Here is an 11759-nt window from a genome sequence, read left to right as displayed (position 1 = left end):
CAAGTAAATACTCCGTAGATTCAAAATTCGATTTTATTTTGCTTAGGCAAATCTTGACTTCTTGGGAAGAAGAGAAGAGAGAGATGATGAACACAGAGCTTGTCATCTCCGTAGATTCAAACGACTATTTGATTGTGAACAATTGAAAATTGAAGGAGAGATTTTGGGAAACAATGGGGTCACCCCGTTGGCCTCCATTCATGGCTGGCCGGCGTGGCCGCACCATCGGAAATTCAGAGCAGTGGTAGCGCCGTTCTCGAGATTTGTGGGAGGAGGAGATGACTCCTCAGGTACAGGAACGAACCAAGGAGAATAGCCGACATGCAACGATTTATTTTAATTTTGCTTATTACGAGAGGCAATAGGCTGACGATTGGTTTCTTCGTTCTTCTCACGTGCGTGGTAACCAGCGTACACGCGTTCTTCTCACGTGCGTGGTAACCAGCGTACAGGCCAGGGCCCCTTCGTAGCGGGGGCCAGTGCGGGCGCACTGTTTGCCCGGCCTATGGGCCGGCCCTGGCTATGCATGATTATGGCCATTATTGCTCTCTTAGTTGGTCGCTCTCATTCTTTTGCTAGCGTTCACCTGTACTGAGTATGAGCTCTACTCATGCATCCAACCACCAAAAACCAAAGTTGCCAATTGTGTCCACCATATCTGAAAGATCGAGATGTCGCCTAGAGGGGGGGGTGAATAGGCAATTACAAACTCTTGTGGATTTGTCTTGTATGAATGCGGAATTAAACTATCGTTTAGTTTACAAGCACAAACCCTAAATATGCTAAGCTCAACTAAGTGTGACAATAGCAACTAGAGCTAAGCAAGATAGGCACAAGATATATGTAGCACAAGTGATAGCAAGATATATGTACTTCAAGCACGATGGCTATCACAAGGAAAGAGAGCTCGGGTATAGAAATAACCGAGGCACGCGGAGACGAGGATGTATTCCCGTGTTCCCTTGCTTTGCAACAAGGTACGTCACGTTTGTAGGAGTGGAGGTCCCACGAAGGATTCCCCGCGCCACGAAGGCTCACCCTATTCTCCGAACCACACCCACGAAGGATAATGGCCCTTTCCTTATGGTTAGCTTTTCCTCCGCTCCGGAGATGGCAAGCTCCACAACCACTTCACAAGCTCCACGAAGGAGAAGCCCGGGCCTCTTCACAATCTTCTTGAAGAGATCACCGGAGCACCAATCACCAAGCCAACTAGGAGGTCACCCTCCAAGAGTAACAAGCTCACGGTCTCTCACTCGAACAAATCGTGGTGGAGAGCTCAACACTATGCAATGATGCAAAGCAAGAACACCGGAGGTGTTCAAGTCCTTCACACTCAAATCCCACCAAAGCAACGAATGCTAGGATGAGATTGGAGAAGAAGAACAAGGGGAAAGTCAACCAAAGACTCCAAGATCTAGATCCCAAGAGTTTCCCTCACTTAGAGAAGAAATCGATCGGTGGAAGTGTAGATCTAGATCTCCTCTCTCAAATCCTCAAATATGAGCAAGAATGATTGGAGGATTCAAAGGGGAGAGCAAGTTCTTCAAATAGTAGCAATGGAGGAGAGAGAATGGGAAGAACTACTTGGGCTCAAGGTGGAAGAAAGGTATTTATAGCCCAAGTGGAAAAATAACTGTTGGGGGAAAAAGACAGAAAAACGGGCAGAAAAAAACTAGCCAGAAAACGGCCCAGCCGGTCACCAGGCCGGCCGACCGGAGCAGCAGCCGGCCAGGCCGGTCAGCAGCCCGGTCGGACCGGCCCAGCAACCGGATGGGGCGAGTGGGCCTCGTGGAGGCGAAAAGCCCGGCCGGGGAAGCAGCGCGCGGCGGATAGCGACGAGCCGCGCGGGGGTGCTGGCCGCGCCGGGTGGGCCGCGCGGGGCGGAGCGGCCCGGAGGAGGCGGCAGCAGGCCGGGTGGAGGCGGCGCGAGGTGGGCTGCGCGGGGAAGGCGGCCTAGTAGGAAGGCGGCCGGTCAGGAACCCGGCCGGGCCGGGAGGCGCGCCGGGCAGGCCGGTCGTGGACCGGGCCTGCAACCGGTCAAGGGCCAGAGGCCCCTGGACACGGGCCGGATGGCACCAGCGCCGGATCCGGTTTCGGACCGGGTGGGCCGGTTGCCGGTCCGGTCAGACCGGCCGGTCCGCTGGCCCCTTCTTTTTCTTTTTCCTTTTATTCTTTTCTCCTTTTCCTTTTTCTTTAATAACTATTGCTCCCGAACTCCGAATCGCATGAAACCAATTTTGTTTGGAAGATAACAACAAATGCTATCTTATAGAAAGTGAAAACCCAAGAATCTGTAGGAGGGGATTTTATCATGAATATAAAAGGTAGAACCTTATATCATGAATAACCGGTAAAATCACCCAACCTCGAAAACGCAATAGAAGATGCATGTGAACTCCGTTTTCGATGAACTTGGGCTTGTTGTAAAGCTAGCAACAAGCTCAAGAACCTCACACAGAGAAACACCAATAAGCAATAGGGATATGCAAAGTATGCAAAGGATTGAGCTCCCTAAGACGATGTGGTCAAGTTACCCAACCGAAAGCCCCTCTTAATAGTGCGGCTATCTATCCTATAATCCGGTCTCCCATCAACCACCACGAGACCGGTAAAAGGAAAACCTATCAAGGTCATACCTTTGCCTTGCGCATCCCATCACTTGATCATTTGTCGCTTCGTGTATACTCACAAATGCTCCCCCATACACTATGATGGGAAAGCTTCATTGAAGCACATCTTCATATGTCCACTATCACCAAATGGACGACAAGCTTCAAGCATGTGATCCACTCAAGATGCTCATCTTGAACTTGCCCAACTCAACCTTGTATCTTCTCATACTCACTTAAGATAGAGCATGGATAATATTGAGTTCCACATAAGAACTCCATCTTCATTTCTTCTTCTTGATCATATCACATATATATCTTCATACCGATGATCTTGATGCCAATACACAAGGTATACCTTTATCTTCATGGCATCCATACTTGAATCCAACACATGGAGAGCAAGTAGTACCTATGGAATATTCCTTCATATAAACTCAATGAAAACATTAGTCCATAGGGGTTGTCATTAATTACCAAAACCACACATAGGGGCAATGTACCCTTACAATCTCCCCCATTTTGGTAATTGATGACAACCACAATAAGAGGGTTTATATAATGAATATTAGTGACAAGTACGCAACTTATCCGAGAATAAGTTGTATACAAGAGGTTGTATTTGATATGGTCAAGTAACACAAAGCAACTAGTCCATATCAAAACCGGCTCTACTCACACAACTACAACAAATGCAATGGATGTGAGTAGAACCAATATATATAGAGAAAACTCCCCCACAATGTATGCACGTGTGATGAACATGAATTCATTGCATACATTGTCAAGATTAACCTTTGGGATAGTTTCCACTATATATATACAACCATGCAAGACATATAAATATGGAATGCATGAGAGGCAAAACACTTATGCACAAACCAAACTTAAGTATAAAACCATTCCCTTAAACCCTCTAAACTTCTCCCCCATTGGCATCGATTGTCAAAATGGGTGAAAAATGTAGAAGGCCAATATAATGTGAGTTCCTCCCCAAAGTGTGCACTTTTCATAATTTGAGTGGAATCAAGTGCATATATCCAATGATGAATACTTGAAGGAAGTCAAACTATATTGAGGATCAAAGATTGCATAAAGATAACATGGTGAAGTGAGCTTCAACAAATAAAGCAAGCAATCAAAGATCCAATTGGACAAACAAAGATATCATGATAAGAGAGATATAGTGCTTCTAAAAATAAGAAAGCTCCCCAAGGTTCGTGCACAATTTATAATGTTTGCATTTGAATACAATATGCACAAACATGGAATCCTCACTCCCTATATATCATTTAGAACACAACTAAGATAAAGTGAATATGCTTATCAAGAACAACTTGAGTCCAACAATTACGAGATATGAGTGCATGAAGAAAAACAAATAAACCAAGCACTCATAAAACTTCTTTACCAACAACACTAAAATCAAAAGGATAAGAAGATGGTTGGCAAAGAACAAGGATATCAAGGTGATGGATTAGCCCTCTTATGTATATGAGTTTCTAAAGTGGACAAAGTGATCCATAAAGAAACATACACACATGAGAGGTTAATAAAGTAAATAAGACAAGATATCCAAGATGAAGTCATAGAATATACCAAAGGATGTTCGCTTAAAAAGCACATATAGCCTATGGCTCCAATTTTCACTTATGGTATATGAATGAGCTTCAACCAAGTTAGATCTCAAAAAAACATTACAACTAACAATAAGGGAAGTAGAGCTAGTTGGAGTGTTTTGAGAAAGGCAACAAGTATCACAAATACGGATTTATTTCACAAATTCATCAATATTGCACGCAAGAGCTCTTTGAGGAATTGATATGCAATAAATTGCTAGAGGGCATATTTGTGATAGGTGAATCATAAAATATGATATATATATATATAACCTATCATATGCATCTACTCAAATTACTCAAGTGTTCAATAAGAAGTTTTACTTTAAAAGGGTTTTTCAAGAACCGCAATATTTTCGAAATAAATAATTTCATGCCAAGATACAACCTACAAGAGGTTGGATGCTATATGAGAGTGCATGAATAAGATACTTGTTACCGAGATGGCAATGGCTTGATGTAGTGGATAAGAGTTCATCGATCATCCTAGCTTGACTCCAATCCTCATATGGTGACAACACCTTCCTTATAGATGAGACAAGCCTCCATTGCATCTCCAATGTACCTAAAACATCATTCAAGTACATCTTGGTCCCCAAACTTATTGGGTCCAACATGGTTAGACTAACCACAATATATAGAACACACTCCATATAAACATGTGCATATTTAGATGAAATTCGAATTTCATGCACATCTTAGCCATTTAGGATTTGATGGAGTATATCCTACATAATGGATCGAAAGAAAGCAAGCATGCTACAAGCATAAACAAATTACATATAAGCATGCACCAAAACTTTTAAAGATCCAAGAAAGATATACTTTGGACAAAACACCAAAAGAATTAAATAAGGCATAGAGGTGTCACAAAACAAATTTGTTGTCCAAATTATATCTAAGAAGCAAATCACAAAAGATTTGTTCAACAAAGTTCAACAAGTGAACTAAGAAGAAACCATTGAGCATAGAGGATGAAATAAAGCAAACATGCTCAAAGATTTATCTCATTCAAGCTAATAAAATATGTAAGAAGGAATGAGATAGCAAACTCCCCAAAAGAGCAAGGTTCGAACAAATAAACCAAACCCTCACTTTTCACAATGGCACAATGTACCGTAAGGAAAAGGTATGTATTCCAAAACAAACACTTGATATGAATCAAGGGGATTTATCAAAAGATTTTCCAAAGGAACAAGGAAGACATATGGGAGTTATAAAGATTTCTTGGAATAAAATAAGGAAGTAAGAAACAATCCAAGGTGAGGATGATCCGAAAATTCAACCACATACAAGGTTATCAATTGTCAAAGACAATGAGTATATTGGAAATAATTTCCGGTGGAGTATTGACAATGATAGTAAGGATCAACTTCACAATAAAAGGCATAGGGTAAGTATATAGAATTATGCACTATGCACGGATGAAGATTCTTGATAACTTCAACTAGTCACACAATCACGCACGGCAATGATTAGAATAACTTGAAGCAAACGGTGTCCCAAATAAGATATAGAGATATGTATTTGAGGAAAAACCGCACCAAGAATTTCATATTCAAACAAGAGCCCACAAGATGAGTAATAAAATATTTTTATTAGGAATGGAGCTTGTTTGAGCAAACATGCCACCTAGGAGCAAGATAATTAAGAGCATCAACTCTAAGTGGCATAACCTCATATGTTCACATTTTCTAGGCTTGTGATATGTACAAAACATATTACTCCCCCATAATGTGATAAAACATTTCTTTTAAATAAGAGGCAACTAAAATTCAACTAGAGATGATTAATGGATATTTAAGAATTTGAATTTCTCATGAGTATGACACACCACATAGTGACTAGACAATCTTGCAATATCAATACTAAGTGGTGGTACCCATGTACACATTTTAAAGAAAGAGAGATGCACAAAGCATATCACTCCCCCAAAATGGGATGTTCCATTAATCACTTCAAAGAGAGCCAAATAAAATATCATCAAGATGTATTAGGCTCAAAACAATACACAAGTATATGATGAGTCAAACAAACATACTTGAATACACAAGATAGGCAAGTAAGACACAACACATACATACACATATTTGGTACAAAAACCAAACATGCAAAGGGGCAAGTAACTTACAATAAACATGAAGAGTTGAAATATAAGTTACCGCAAAGAGGAACATTGGATATAAGATATAGATGATAATCCATACGACTTGGCTTGGTAAAAATATAATATATGAAGATCCCTTAATTCTTCATGAAGTAGCCAAGTCTCCAATGCCCTCCATTTGTACCTATTGATCAAGTTTGAGATTGTTGGTCCCCAACCAAGTTGGGTCCTAAGAGATTAGTCACAATAGGCTTGGCAACCCAAATGGTTCTTTTCTTGAAACCACTTTGAGTTCCAACAAACTTGGCAAACACATTGCCATCCTTATCCTTCCCTAGAGAATAATCATCATCAACAATTATAGGGTTAGATAAGGTACCACTTAAGCAAGAAGAAGCAAAGTGCCCCTTCTCACGGCATAAGTAGCAAGTGTTCCCCTTTCTCTTCTTTATTGATTTCTTCTCTTGGGGAACTGATACGTCTCCGACGTATCGATAATTTCTTATGTTCTATGCCATATTATTGATGATACCTACATGTTTTATGCACACTTTATGTCATATTCGTGCATTTTCTGGAACTAACCTATTAACAAGATGCCGAAGTGCCGTCTCGTTTTCTCGCTGTTTTTGGTTTCGTAAATCCTAGTAACGAAATATTCTCGAATTGGACGAAACGAAGATCCAGGGCCCTATTTTTCCACGGAGCTTCCGGAAGACCGAAGAACACACGAAGTGGGGCCACGAGGTGGCCAAACTATAGGGCGGCGCGGCCCAAGCCCTGGCCGCGCCGACCTATAGTGTGGGCCCCTCGTGACGCCCCTTGACCTGCCCTTCCGCCTATTTAAAGCCTCCGTCGCGAAAACCCTGAGGCGAAAAAAACCACGATACGGAAAACCTTCCAGAGCCGCCGCCATCGCGAAGCCAAGATCTGGGGGACAGGAGTCTCTGTTCCGGCACCTTGCCGGAGCGGGGAAGTGCCCCCGGAAGGCTTCTCCATCGACACCGCTGCCATCTCCACCGCCATCTTCATCACCGCTGCTCGCTCCCATGAGGAGGGAGTAGTTCTCCATCGAGGCTCGGGGCTGTACCGGTAGCTATGTGGTTCATCTCTCTCCTATGTGCTTCAATACAATAATCTCATGAGCTGCCTTACATGATTGAGATTCATATGATGATGCTTGTAATCTAGATGTCATTATGCTAGTCAAGTGAGTTTTACTTATGTGATCTCCGGAGACTCCTTGTCCCACGTGTGTAAAGGTGACGAGTGTGTGCACCGTGTGGGTCTCTTAGGCTATATTTCACAGAATACTTATTCACTCGTTGAATGGCATAGTGAGGTGCTTATTTATATCTCTTTATGATTGCAATGTGTTTGTATCACAATTTATCTATGTGCTACTCTAGCAATGTTATTAAAGTAGTTTTATTCCTCCCGCACGTGTGCAAAGGTGACGAAGTGTGTGCACCGTGTTAGTACTTGGTTTATGCTATGATCATGATCTCTTGTAGATTGCGAAGTTAACTATTGCTATGATAATATTGATGTGATCTATTCCTCCTACATATGCATGAAGGTGACAAAGTGTGCATGCTATGTTAGTACTTGGTTTAGTCTTTTGATCTATCTTACACTAAAGGTTACTAAAATATGAGCATTATTGTGGAGCTTGTTAACTCCGGCATTGAGGGTTCGTGTAATCCTACGCAATGTGTTCATCATCCAACAAGAGTGTAGAGTATGCATTTATCTATTCTCGTTATGTGATCAATGTTGAGAGTGTCCACTAGTGAAAGTCTAATCCCTAGGCCTTGTTCCTAAATATCGCTATCGCCGCTTGTTTATCGTTTTATCGCGTTACTACTGCTGCATTACTACCGCTGCGTTACTACCGCTTGTTTATCGTCCTCGGGCAAAGCACTTTTCTCGGTGCCGTTGCTACTACTTATTCATACCACCCGTATTTCACTATCTCTTCGCCGAACTAGTGCACCTATTAGGTGTGTTGGGGACACAAGAGACTTCTTGCTTTGTGGTTGCGGGGTTGCATGAGAGGGATATCTTTGACCTCTTCCTCCCCGAGATCGATAAACCTTGGGTGATCCACTTAAGGGAAACTTGCCGCTGTTCTACAAACCTCTCGCTCTTGGAGGCCCAACACTGCCTACAAGAATAGAAGCTCCCGTAGACATCAAGCACTTTTTCCGGCGCCGTTGCCGGGGAGGAAAGGTAAAAGGCACTCATACTCCGGTTCCGTGTAACGCATTTTTCTCGGCGCCGATGTGTGAGTGCTCGAAGCTATTTCCTTTAGATCCTGCAATTGCATCTTTTTGTTTCTTGTTTACACTAGTTTGGCATAATGGACAACAATGAGCTTCTTATTCTATTTCCTTATTTAAAACATGGATTGTTTGATGCGAAAATTAAAAAACCTATGGAATCTTATTTGCATGCTGGTAGTAATATTAGTATGAACGCTTTGAGCACCATTGTTGACAATGATATAGAAAGTTCTAAGCTTGGGGAAGCTGGTTTTCATGATCTTTTTAGTCCCCCAAGCATTGAGAAGAAAATTTTCTTTGATGATACTTTGCCACTTATTTATGATGATTATAATAGTGGTCTTTTGGTACAACCTACTATGGAGGATAAATTTGATTATGATTACAATATGCCTCCTATATTTGATGATGAGAATAATAATGATAGCTACTTTGTTGAATTTGCTCCCACTACAACTAATAAAATTGATTATGCCTATGTGGAGAGTAATAATTTTATGCATGAGACTCATAATAAGAATGCTTTATGTGATAGTTATATTGTTGAGTTTGCTCATGATGCTACTGAAAGTTATTATGAGAGAGGAAAATATGGTTGTAGAAATTTTCATGTTACTAAAATGCCTCTCTATGTGCTGAAATTTTTGAAGCTACACTTGTTTTATCTTCCTATGCTTGTTACTTTGCTCCTCATGAACTTGTTTATTTACAAGATTCCTATGCATAGGAAGCATGTTAGACTTAAATGTGTTTTGAATTTGCCTCTTGATGCTCTCTTTTGCTTCAAATACTATTTCTTGCGAGTGCATCATTAAAACTGCTGAGCCCATCTTAATGGCTATAAAGAAAGAACTTCTTGGGAGATAACCCATGTGTTATTTTGCTACAGTACTTTGTTTTATATTTGTGTCTTGGAAGTTGTTTACTACTGTAGCAACCTCTCCTTATCTTAGTTTTATGTTTTTTTGTGCCAAGTAAAGTCTTTGATAGTAAAGTAAGTACTAGATTTGGATTACTGCGCAGTTCCACATTTCTTTGCTGTCACGAATCTGGGTCTAATTCTCTGTAGGTAACTCAGAAAATTAAGCCAATTTACGTGAGTGATCCTCAGATATGTACGCAACTTTCATTCAATTTGGGCATTTTCATTTGAGCAAGTCTGGTGCCCTAATAAAATCCATCTTTACGGACTGTTCTGTTTTGACAGATTCTGTCTTTTTATTTCGCATTGCCTCTTTTGCTATGTTGGATGAATTTCTTTGATCCATTAATGTCCAGTAGCTTTATGCAATGTCCAGAAGTGTTAAGAATGATTGTGTCACCTCTGAACATGTGAATTTTTATTGTGCACTAACCCTCTAATGAGTTGTTTCGAGTTTGGTGTGGAGGAAGTTTTCAAGGATCAAGAGAGGAGTATGATGCAATATGATCAAGGAGAGTGAAAGCTCTAAGCTTGGGGATGCCCCGGTGGTTCACCCCTGCATATTCTAAGAAGACTCAAGCGTCTAAGCTTGGGGATGCCCAAGGCATCCCCTTCTTCATCGACAACATTATCAGTGTTCCTCCCTCGAAACTATATTTTTATTCCGTCACATCTTATGTACTTTACTTGGAGCGTCTGTTTGTTTTTGTTTATGTTTGAATAAGTTCATCATGCTTGTGTGGGAGAGAGACACGCTCCGCAGGTTCGTATGAACACATGTGTTCTTAGCTCATAGTATTCATGGCGAAGTTTCTTCTTCGTTAATTTGTTATATGGTTGGAATTGGAAAATGATACATGTAGTAAATTGCTATAATGTCTTGGATAATGTGATACTTGGCAATTGTTGTGCTCATGTTTAAGCTCTTGCATCATATGCTTTGCACCTATTAATGAAGAAATACATAGAGCTTGCTAAAATTTGGTTTGCATAATTGGTCTCTCTAAAGTCTAGATAATTTCTAGTATTGAGTTTTGAACAACAAGGAAGACGGTGTAGAGTCTTATAATGTTTACAATATGACTTTTATGTGAGTTTTGCTGCACCGTTCATCCTTGTGTTTGTTTCAAATAACCTTGCTAGCCTAAACTTTGTATCGAGAGGGAATACTTCTCATGCATCCAAAATCCTTGAGTCAATAACTATGCCATTTGTGTCCACCATACCTACCCACTACATGGTATTTCTCCGCCATTCCAAAGTAAATTGCTTGAGTGCTACCTTTAAATAATTCAAAATTTATCACCTCTGATTTGTGTCAATGTTTTATAGCTCATGAGGAAGTATGTGGTGTTTTATCTTTCGATCTTGTCATTTACTTCGACAGTACTTTCACAATGGACTAGTGGCACATCCGCTTATCCAATAATTTTGCAAAAAGAGCCGGCAATGGGGTTCCCAGCCCCGATTAATTAACTTGCATTAATAATTCTCTTCACATGTTTTGCTCGATTCATCGTTAAGCAACTTAATTTTGCAAATAGACACTCCTTCATGGTATGTGATTGTTGGAAGGCACCCGAGGATTCGGTTAGCCATGGCTTGTGTAAGCAAAAGGTTGGGAGGAGTGTCATCCATAAATAAAGAAAAACTAAACTAAAGTACATGTGTAAACAAAAGAGAAGAGGGATGATCTACCTTGCCGGTAGAGATAACGTCCTTCATGGGAGCCGCTCTTGAAAGTCTGGTTGATGAGGTAGTTAGAGTGCCCACTACCATTCGTTGACAACAACAAACACCTCTCAAAACTTTACTTTTATGCTCTCTTTATGTTTTCAAAAACCAAAGCTCTAGCACAAATATAGCAATCGATGCTTTTCCTCTTTGAAGGACCTTTCTTTTACTTTTTATGTTGAGTCAGTTCACCTATCTCTCTCCACCTCAAGAAGCAAACACTTGTGTGAACTGTGCATTGATTCTTACATACTTGCATATTGCACTTGTTATATTACTCTATGTTGACAAACTATCATTGAGATATACATGTTACAAGTTGAAAGCAACCGCTGAAACTTTATCTTCCATTGTGTTGCTTCAATATCTTTACTTTAAATTATTGCTTTATGAGTTAACTCTTATGCAAGACTTATTGATGCCTGTCTTGAAAGTGCTATTCATGAAAAGTCATTGCTTTATGATTCAGCTTGTTTACTC

Source organism: Lolium rigidum, chromosome 1 (assembly GCF_022539505.1).
Source record: "Lolium rigidum isolate FL_2022 chromosome 1, APGP_CSIRO_Lrig_0.1, whole genome shotgun sequence".
NCBI lineage: Eukaryota > Viridiplantae > Streptophyta > Magnoliopsida > Poales > Poaceae > Lolium > Lolium rigidum.
Note: the sequence above shows the minus strand (reverse complement) of the source record.